We start from the raw sequence: 10000 nt of genomic DNA, 5'->3' as shown, positions 1-10000 counted from the left end.
TCCTTCCCATTGATCGACGCGCGATGTGGGCGGCATCGGCGCGATCTTGCACAACTTTCGTTCTCTTGATTAGGTTCTCTCTCGCTCGAGGCCAGTGTTTAAATATGTTCTAGTGGGTCTTTACCTTCGCCCATGTGTCACCACACTTTACGCGTTCGATGGCTGCCATTGGGAGTGTGCGCCACAGGTACGAAGGCCACTGGCCTACGGTCGCGCACGCTCAATATCGTAGTATAGACACACCTCTCTCGCGGGTCTAATTGGCGTGCGCGGCCCCAAAAGGTAACATAGCAGTTTGTTCTGCTGATACCGTGTTTCTCTATCTCTCTAACCAACTCACACAAACAACATATATGTATTGATCGGTAATGATCCTTCCGCAGGTTCACCTACGGAAACCTTGTTACGACTTTTACTTCCTCTAAATCATCAAGTTCGGTCAACTTCGGCCATGCCAGCTGCAGCTCACGAAGGAACCGCGGAAGGTGTGCCTCCAGAGACCTCACTAAATAATCCATCGGTAGTAGCGACGGGCGGTGTGTACAAAGGGCAGGGGACGTAATCAGCGCTAGCTAATGACTAGCACTTACTAGAAATTCCAGGTTCATGGGGACCGTTGCAGTCCCCAATCCCAACTAAATGAGCATTTGGGTGATTTCCCCGTTCCTCTCGGAATGGGGGCGCCAATTGGCGAGAACACGCTGCTGCTCACATTGTAGCACGCGTGCAGCCCAGAACATCTAAGGGCATCACGGACCTGTTATCGCTCATTCTCACCTTGCTAAACACAAGTTGTCCCGCTAGAGCAGGGCAAACGTGGCCGACGACCGCCCGTGAAGGGGCCGCCGGCCTTGACGTCAGGTGCGCCCGGAGGTGCACTGCTGACAGCGTTCTAGTTAGCTTGTTTGAGTCGCGTTCGTTATCGGAATTAACCAGACAAATCATTCCACGAACTAAGAACGGCCATGCACCACTACCCTTAAATTTGAGAGAAGAGCTCTCAATCTGTCTTACCTCGATAAGTTCGGACCTGGTAAATTTTCCCGTGTTGAGTCAAATTAAGCCGCAAGCTCCACTTCGTTGTGGTGCCCTTCCGTCAATTCCTTTAAGTTTCAACTTTGCCAACCATACTTCCCCCCGGAACCCGATTTTGGTTTCCCGGAAGCGACTGAGAGCACCGAATAGGGGTAGCGTCTCCCAATTGCTAATTGGCATCGTTTACGGTTAGAACTAGGGCGGTATCTAATCGCCTTCGATCCTCTAGACTTTCGTTCTTGATTAATGAAAGCATCCATGGCAAACGCGTTTCGCTTCGGTCGGTCCTACGACGGTCTACGAATTTCACCTCTCGCGCCGTAATACCAATGCCCCCAACTACTTCTGTTAATCATTACCGTCTACGACAAACCAACGAAAGAATCAGACCGAGGTCATATTCCATTATTCCATGCAAGATTATTCTCGGCCAACGCCGACCCGCGGAGGGCCGGACGCTTTTGTACTAGCCTGCTGTGAGCACTCTAATTTGTTCAAGGTAAACGTGAGTACCCTGAGCACCATGAGGGGCCGGGCCGGACTGAACCGGTTAACCGGTACCCGTTCACGGAGTAAACGCCCAGGCACACCATTGTGAGTCGCAGCCGCGAGCTCGCTCACGGACGGTCCCGGCGTGTAACCGGGCGCCCGCGGCGGTCGCGAGTCTGGACGGGGAATCAACTTCGAACGTTTTAACCGCAACAACTTTAATATACGCTAGTGGAGCTGGAATTACCGCGGCTGCTGGCACCAGACTTGCCCTCCACTTGATCCTTGTTGAAGGATTTATACTCAACTCATTCCAATTATGGACCATCGTTAGAGAGGTCCATATTGTTATTTCTCGTCACTACCTCCCCGTGCCGGGATTGGGTAATTTACGCGCCTGCTGCCTTCCTTGGATGTGGTAGCCATTTCTCAGGCTCCCTCTCCGGAATCGAACCCTGATTCCCCGTTACCCGTCGCAACCATGGTAGTCCTCTACACTACCATCAATAGTTGATAGGGCAGACATTTGAAAGATCTGTCGTCAGTCGGCGAGCGACCATACGATCTGCGAGCTTATCCAGACTTCAACTCAAGCCGCCCGGAGGCGATTGGTTTAACTAATAAGTGCACCAGTTCCAGCACCCGGCGAGGGTACCAGTCCCGGCATGTTGCATGTATTAGCTCTGGCTTTTCCACAGTTATCCAACTAACTCATTGGGTTTATGATCTTGTAAATTATAGCTGTTATACTGAGCCTTATGCGGTTTCACATTCATTGATGTTCGTACTTAGACATGCATGGCTTAACCTTTGAGACAAGCGTATATTACTGGTAGGATCAACCAGAATTCTCTCTCGTACCGGCGTGAGTATCCCACACACGTTCGATACCGGGGTGAATCGAATTCACACTCTTTAACCATAAGCCAACCGAAGCACTTAAGCAACTGGAAGACCACCGGTTCCATATCTCTCTGAGTGATGCATGTCACCATGCACCGCTTCCACCGTGTATCACATCACATCACACTCTAAACCATTTCAATAGGTCCGCGCGATTGCTCACGGGACCCTATTCTCGCTAGGAGGTTCGGTTCGATTCCTGTACACTACAACGAGCTTTTCCAATTCTTGTGTCCGACTGGCGAACGTTCTGTTGCGTTATAAACTTCGCGGTACTTGCCACCGGGTATGGTGTCCGTACAACCTTCTGAGAAATAGCCGGCGCGATCGACGGGATTAACCGACAATGCAGCGCTGGCTCTTGATCGGGGCAATTTACGGGCTTTATCGGGCAATTTACGGGCTTGATGGTGCGACTTACGGGCCTGATAGTGCGACTAACGGGCTTGATAGGGCAATTTACGGGCTTTTTGGTGCGAATTACGGGCTTTTTGGTGCGACTTATGGGCTTGATAGGGCAATTTACGGGCTTTTTGGTGCGACTTATGGGCTTGATAGGGTAATTTACGGGCTTGTTGGTGCGACTTATGGGCCTGATAGTGCGACTAACGGGCTTGATAGGGCAATTTACGGGCTTTTTGGTGCGACTTACGGGCCTGATAGTGCGACTTATGGGCCTGATAGTGCGACTAACGGGCTTTGATAGTGCGACCAACGGGCTTGATAGTGCGACCTATGGGCTTGATAGTGCGACTAACGGGCTTGATAGTGCGACTTATGGGCTTGATAGTGCGACTTATGGGCTTGATAGTGCGACTTACGGGCTTGCTTTTCCATGTTTTTCGCATCGAGCTTCGGTTCGTTTCGAATAATTTTGTCCATGTTTTTTCGTTTGCTACGAGAGGTTCGGTTCGTTTTCAGTTATCCCTGTGTTCATGGTTTTCGTGAGCTTCGATAGGTTTGGTCCGTGTTTTTGAGTACTCTTGTCCATGATTTTCGTGTGCTTCTTGAGGTTTGGTCCGATTTTCAGTACTCTTGTCCATGCTTTCACATGCTCTGATAGGTAGGTTCGTTCTCAGTTATCCCTGTGTTCATGGTTTTCGTGAGCTTCGATAGGTTTGGTCCGTGTTTTTGAGTACTCTTGTCCATGATTTTCGTGTGCTTCTTGAGGTTTGGTCCGATTTTCAGTACTCTTGTCCATGCTTTCCCATGCTCTGATAGGTAGGTTCGTTCTCAGTTATCCCTGTGTTTATGGTTTTCGTGTGCTTCGAGAGGTTTGGTCCGTGTTTTTGAGTACTCTTGTCCATGATTTTTCGTGTGCTTCTAGAGGTTTGGTCCGATTTTCAGTACTCTTTGTCCATGCTTTCACATGCTCTGATAGGTAGGTTCGTTCTCAGTTATCCCTGTGTTCATGGTTTTCGTGTGCTTCGATTCGTTCACTCTATTACTCTTGTCTTTGGTTTTCGTTTGCTTCGATTCGTTCACTCCATTACTCTTGTCTGTGGTTTTTCGTTTGCCTTCGATTCGTTCAGTCCATTACTCTTGTATGTGATTTTTCGTTTGCTTCGATTCGTTCAGTCCATTACTCTTGTGTGTGGTTTTCGTTTGCTTCGATTCGTTCAGTCCATTACTCTTGTGTGTGGTTTTCGTTTGCTTGGAGTCGTTCAGTCCATTACCCTTGTTCTATGATTTTCGTTTGCTTCGAGTCGTTCAGATCCAATACTTACCCTTGTCTATGATTTTCGCTCTAAGCCCAGTCGCCCCTGCGCTCTGGAAATCACATTCCAACTCTATCACCGATAGCGCTCACACCTTGGAAACCACATTTCACCCAGGGGACCTTAGGGTGGATTTTGAGCCTTTCGGGATTGCGAAACCATCATTTAACACTCTAAGACTTAATTTCCGCAATCCCAGACGCACTTTCCATATGGTCTCCAAAAATGCGTGTGAGCTGACCTGGTCCCTTATAATAGGCAATGAACACGATTTTGGCAAAATATTTTTTTCAAAATTTTTTGACTCACCGGGTAAAATCGAATTTACTTGGGAAAAATGTTCTAGCAGGGGCCCTTCCATACAAATTTTTTTCTTCTCAAAAATGATTTTCGTTTCACTTTTCATACTCAGGGGAGTCTAAAATTGATGTTTTGAGTCACCGTGAAAAAAAAATTTTTTTGACCCGAGCTTGTGTCGGCGACCCAAAATCGACGCACTTGGGAAAAATGTTCTAGCAGGGGCCCTCCCATACAAAAATTTTTTCTTCTCAAAAATGATTTTCGTTTCACTTTTCATACTCAGGGGAGTCTAAAATTGATGTTTTGAGTCACCGTGAAAAAAAAAATTTTTTGACCCGAGCTTGTGTCGGCGACCCAAAATCGACGCACTTGGAAAAATGTTCTAGCAGGGGCCCTCCCATACAAAAATTTTTTTTTTGACCTCACCGGGTAAAATGGTCGCACTTGGTAAAAATGTTCTAGCAGGGGCCCTCCCATACAAAATTTTTTTCTTTTCAAAAATGATTTTCGTTTCACTTTTCATACTCAGGGAAGTCTAATATTGAAGTTTTGAGTCACCGTGAAAAAAATTTTTTTTTACTCACTGGGTAAAATGGTCGCACTTGGGAAAAATGTTCTAGCAGGGGCCCTCCCATACAAAAAATTTTAATTTCTCAAATCGATCCGTGGTTTCACTTTTCATACTCTAGGGGCCCATTTGCTTCAACTTTGGAAAAAATTTTCGATGATGAAAAATTTTCACCTTCGACCGTCCATCGACCACTCGACCCGAACTTGGTACTTTTGTATGGAAGGTAACCCAAGTGGTGACTTTCTCATACAAAAATTTTTATTTCTCAAATCGATCCGTGGTTTCACTTTTCATACTCTAGGGCCCATTTGCTTCAACTTTGGAAAAAATTTTCGATGATGAAAAATTTTCGCCTTCGACGTCCATCGACCACTCGACCCGAACTTGGTACTTTTGTATGGAGGTACCCAAGTGGTGACTTTTTCATACAAAAATTTTTTGCGAATACGTGTTCGTTCGCGATCATTAAGGCCATGAACCGCAAGTCCGCTGCGATAGAAATAGTGCATTGATAGTTACTCGACGAGAAAAAAAATCGGGACTTAGAAAAATTTTTGAAAGTCAAATCGTATTGACTTCAACAACACCTGATAATAAAACACACATTGCCTTGTTGCACCACAGATCGCATTTATCTTAACAAATCGCCTGTTGGTACGCACATCACCATCGACTTTACCAATCGCGTTTCGCACCGCTAATCCCACTTGGCGTGGAGCCACGCACATAATTGTGCGAGGAGAGTATTAATCGGGACTTAGCGTTTTAAGCTCGCGAACACTCCACTATGGGAGTGCACGCAAGCACCAACTGTACACACAACAACACAACAATCACTCTCGCGAACACTCCATTCCCAAAGTGAACGCGAGCACCAGCAAGCATGGGTCGCCTGAGAGGATCGATGCGAACGCAATCTCTACAACTCGCAGCTCCCAGCCTGTAGTCCCGTCGTTTGCGGGGCGGTCGAAGGTGTCGAAACTAGTTGTATCCACGGTCGACGGAAACACAGCCACCAGGGTTCCCTGTGGTAAGGTACTTCCACGTGCAGCGTGCTCCCGCCCGTTTGCGGCTCAGTCTAGTGCTATAGCGGGGATGAGACGTCAGTGTGCGCGGGGCAGCACCGACGGATCTCGGAGGGTTGTTAAGCCCGCTAGCTTCCGATCACCTAATGGGTTTGAGAAGCGCTATCAGCTCGGATTGGATACGACCTTAGAGGCGTTCAGGCATAATCCAGCGGACGTAGCGTCATACCAAAGTCCGGTCGAACTAGTATTGAAGCCAGTGGTCCGTACCTGTGGTTCCTCTCGTACTGCACAGGAATTCCGTTAAGATAGCGGCAAACAGCACACACCAGTAGGGTAAAACTAACCTGTCTCACGACGGTCTAAACCCAGCTCACGTTCCCTTGAAAGGGTGAACAATCCTACGCTTGGTGAATTTGCTTCACAATGATAGGAAGAGCCGACATCGAAGGATCAAAAAGCCACGTCGCTATGAACGCTTGGCGGCCACAAGCCAGTTATCCCTGTGTGTGTGCGTAGCTGTCATTCACGGTGTTAGGACGTGCCTCTGTGTCGCTCGTGTTAAAATACGAAAAATCAGGGTGTAAAATTGCGAAAAAAGGGCTAAAAAAGTGTTATAAACTTGAGTTTTAGTGCCTTTTACCTTTTAATGGTGGAAAAATAACAAAACAGGACGATGCTCGCCTGATAAAAGCGATATAAATCTCTCCCATACATTTTGTATGGGAACAAACAAGTGCTATTTATTCGCGAAAGGGACGACAAAAACATCAAGTGGCACGTTTATTACGCAGTGGCGACGCGAAGAACAATTTTCCGGACGGTGGCAGTGTGGAAAACGCCACAAAAACTGAGAAAAAAAGTGCGTGAAAAACAGCGGCAGAGCGGCGTCAGGTGGATCGTCGCGTGTGTACGTGTTGACGTGTTGACGTTTGTGCTGACGTCATCGGCGTCATTGGCAAAGCTTTCGGCTCCGAGCTTTCGCCTTAGCCGAGACACGGGGCAGCGCCATCTATCGGAACTAACGGGAGACTTCATCAGTGGCGTCACCTGGTGGACGATAGCGGATTCAGCGGTATGCGGCGACAACAACCCGCGCGCTTGGGAGATTTCAACGTCGGTACCTAGCGGGCAACCCGGGTCGGTGTATGCGGGTTGCATACCGACAGCGGTGATCTCAACGCTGGATAAGGAGGCGAACCCGGGCAAAATATTTATTGGTTTTAAATATTTGTTTTCCGAAACTAATATTTACTTTTGGTTTTAGAGCAAATATAACAATAAATAAAAACCTTGATAGGGCTGGCCTTCACAGGGCCATGGACAGGGGCTTAAGGGCGCGAACACTCTCGGTTGACGAACCGAGCGCAGCCACCACCAGGAGCAGATCGGCCATGAGCGCGGGCAAGCGGCTCACTGTCCCGCTAACGCCGGTGATGGAGGGTGTGGCTGTTAGTGGAGCCATGAGCTCCAGCAAGTATGCGGCCAGGTTGGTGACTGGCACTGGAGGCTCTCCGTCGAGCGAGGTGCGACGCATCATTAGCGAGGCGAAACTCGACAGCGAGACGTTGCTTGCGGTCGTCAAAAAGCTGGAGGAGCAGGTAACGCTCCTGCGAGTTCAGATGGAGGCGGCAGCTGAGCAGGCTCGGCAAGACCTCCGCGAGGCGCGTCTGGAGGCTCGGCAGCGGGAGGAGCGGCTGGTTGCTGACAATCAGCAGCTGCGCGAGGAGCTCCGGAAGGAGCGAGAGTTGTTTGACGGCGCTGGTGGCACAGACCGTCGGGCAGAACACCAGCAGCCAACTACTGGTGCAGCAGCAGCTGGAGCGGGCCTACGCAGCAGAGCACGCAGCAGCGTGGATATCAGCAGGACGCGGTGGTGGCTACGAGCAAGCCACCTCAGACGACGGATGGCGGCTCCTGGGTTGAGGTGGTGCGCCGTAAGCCGCCACGTCAGCAGGCGGCTGATCTACAGCGGCAGCAACAGTGGCCCGCAGCTTCCGCAACGGCAGCAGCAACAGCAGCGGCAACAACCGCAGCAGCAGCAACGACAACAGCCGCAACGGCCTCAGCCACAGCGGCCTTTGGTGCAACAGCAGGTCATGCCGCGTCCACAATCTGCGCCACGGAAGCAGGCGAAGAAAGAAGCTGGACGCCATCGAGGTCGCCCCGGGACAGGGACAGTCGTGGACCGATGTGTATCAGCTGATACGCAGTGCTCCGTTCGTTTGACCGAAGACCAGGCCAAGCTAGGAGTCGGGCGACGGACGACGCGTGATCGGCTGGTCATGGACCTTCAAGAAGGCGTCCAACGCGCAGGAAGTCCTGGAACGGGTGCAGCAGGTCTGCGCGCAGGCTGCAGCTCCGGCCACCATCCGCTTGGTGACGGAGACGGTTGAGGTCCGCCTTGGATGAGGTGGACCCTTTAGCGGTTGCATCGGGATGTGGCGATGGCGGTGAAAGCAGTTTGCTCGGAGTCGGTGAGCGAATCCGCCGTGCATCTCACGAAGGCGTGGAACGGCAACGCAGACAGCGTATGTAAAGATGTCGGCCAAGGTGGCGGACCGTGTTCACCAGCAGCATGTGCGAGTGTTGCACACCTCCTGCCTGGCGACGCGACTGGCACCTTCCGACTCGGGGACAACTGCGGTGCTTCAAGTGCCTGGAGCACGGACATCTGCGGCAACCAGTGCAGGAGCGAGATCGACAGATCGGCGCACTGCATCCGTTGCGGTCAACCGGGCCACCTGGCCCGAGTCTGCACAGCGGAGGTGTGCTGCTCGGTTTGCAAGGGCCCTCACCGGGTGGGACATCCGTCCTGCACTCGGGTCTGAAGGTCCTGCAGATCAACCTCGGGCGCAGCCGGGTTGCACAGGACCTGATGCTGCAGACGGCACGGGAGCAGCGGGTGGACGTCGTCATTGCCTGCGAGCTGTACAAGCCGCCTCGAGATAACGGCAGATGGGCGGTGGATGAGGCGCAGAGTGTGGCAAGTGGGTCGCCACCGGGGGTTTACCCCATCCAACGCCTGTGGGGGTAGCGTCCATCCCGGGCTGGTGGTGGCCACAGTGGCAGGTGTCACCTTTGCCAGCTGTTTACGTTTCGCCGAACAATCGGGCCAGCGGACTTTGGCGCCTATCTCGAGGCGGTGGAGATGGCGTTGGTTGGTCACCAGCTCATCGTGCTTGCCGGTGATTTCAACGCGTGGAGCCAGGAGTGGGATGTCCCCGCACAACATCCAGGGGCCACTCGCTCATGGGGACGGTGCAGCATCTGCAGCTCGATGTTTGTCACCGCGGCAACGTACCCACCTTCATGGGCAATCGGGGTTGCGCGCGAGAAGCATCGTGGACGTCTCGTTCGCAAGCACCTCGATCGCCTTGCCTGGGAGCCTGGAGGGTGAGTTCCACCTTCACCCACAGCGACCATCGTTACGTGGAGTATTCCGTCGGTGTGCCGGGTCGGCAGGGACAGCGGCAGCAGCATCAGCCATCGCAGACGCACGGAGCGGGGCTAATCGCGACGCATGCCGGGATTCGCTGGGAAGACCTCCCTCTTCTCGCAGCGAGGACTACAAGACCGCCCTCGTCGACTGTCGCTTCGCAGAAGCTGATACGTCCGAGGCGCTGGTCGGAGCATTGACCCTCGCTTGCGACGCCCATCATGGAGAGGGTAGGCAGGCCGAAGCAGCATCAACAGCCTCGGCTGTATTGGTGGACCCCGGAGCTGGGCGACTTGCGTCGGGAGTGTGAACTTGCCGAGGAGAGGCTTAGTGCTGCCACAGGTTCGGCGGACCGCGACGTGGCCGACCGCTCGCCTTCACGACCTGCGACGGCAGCTGCAGCGAGCGATCCAGGAGAGCCGGAGCGGGAAGCTGCAGGAGCTGATTGACGCAGTCGACAGCGACGTGTTTGGTCTCGGGTACCAGGTGGTGATGGCCAAGCTGCGTGGCCGAACACCGC

This window comes from Anopheles moucheti, assembly GCF_943734755.1.
Source record: "Anopheles moucheti chromosome X unlocalized genomic scaffold, idAnoMoucSN_F20_07 X_unloc_39, whole genome shotgun sequence".
NCBI lineage: Eukaryota > Metazoa > Arthropoda > Insecta > Diptera > Culicidae > Anopheles > Anopheles moucheti.
The sequence above is the reverse complement of the archived record's forward strand: the minus strand, read 5'-3'. Positions refer to the sequence as shown.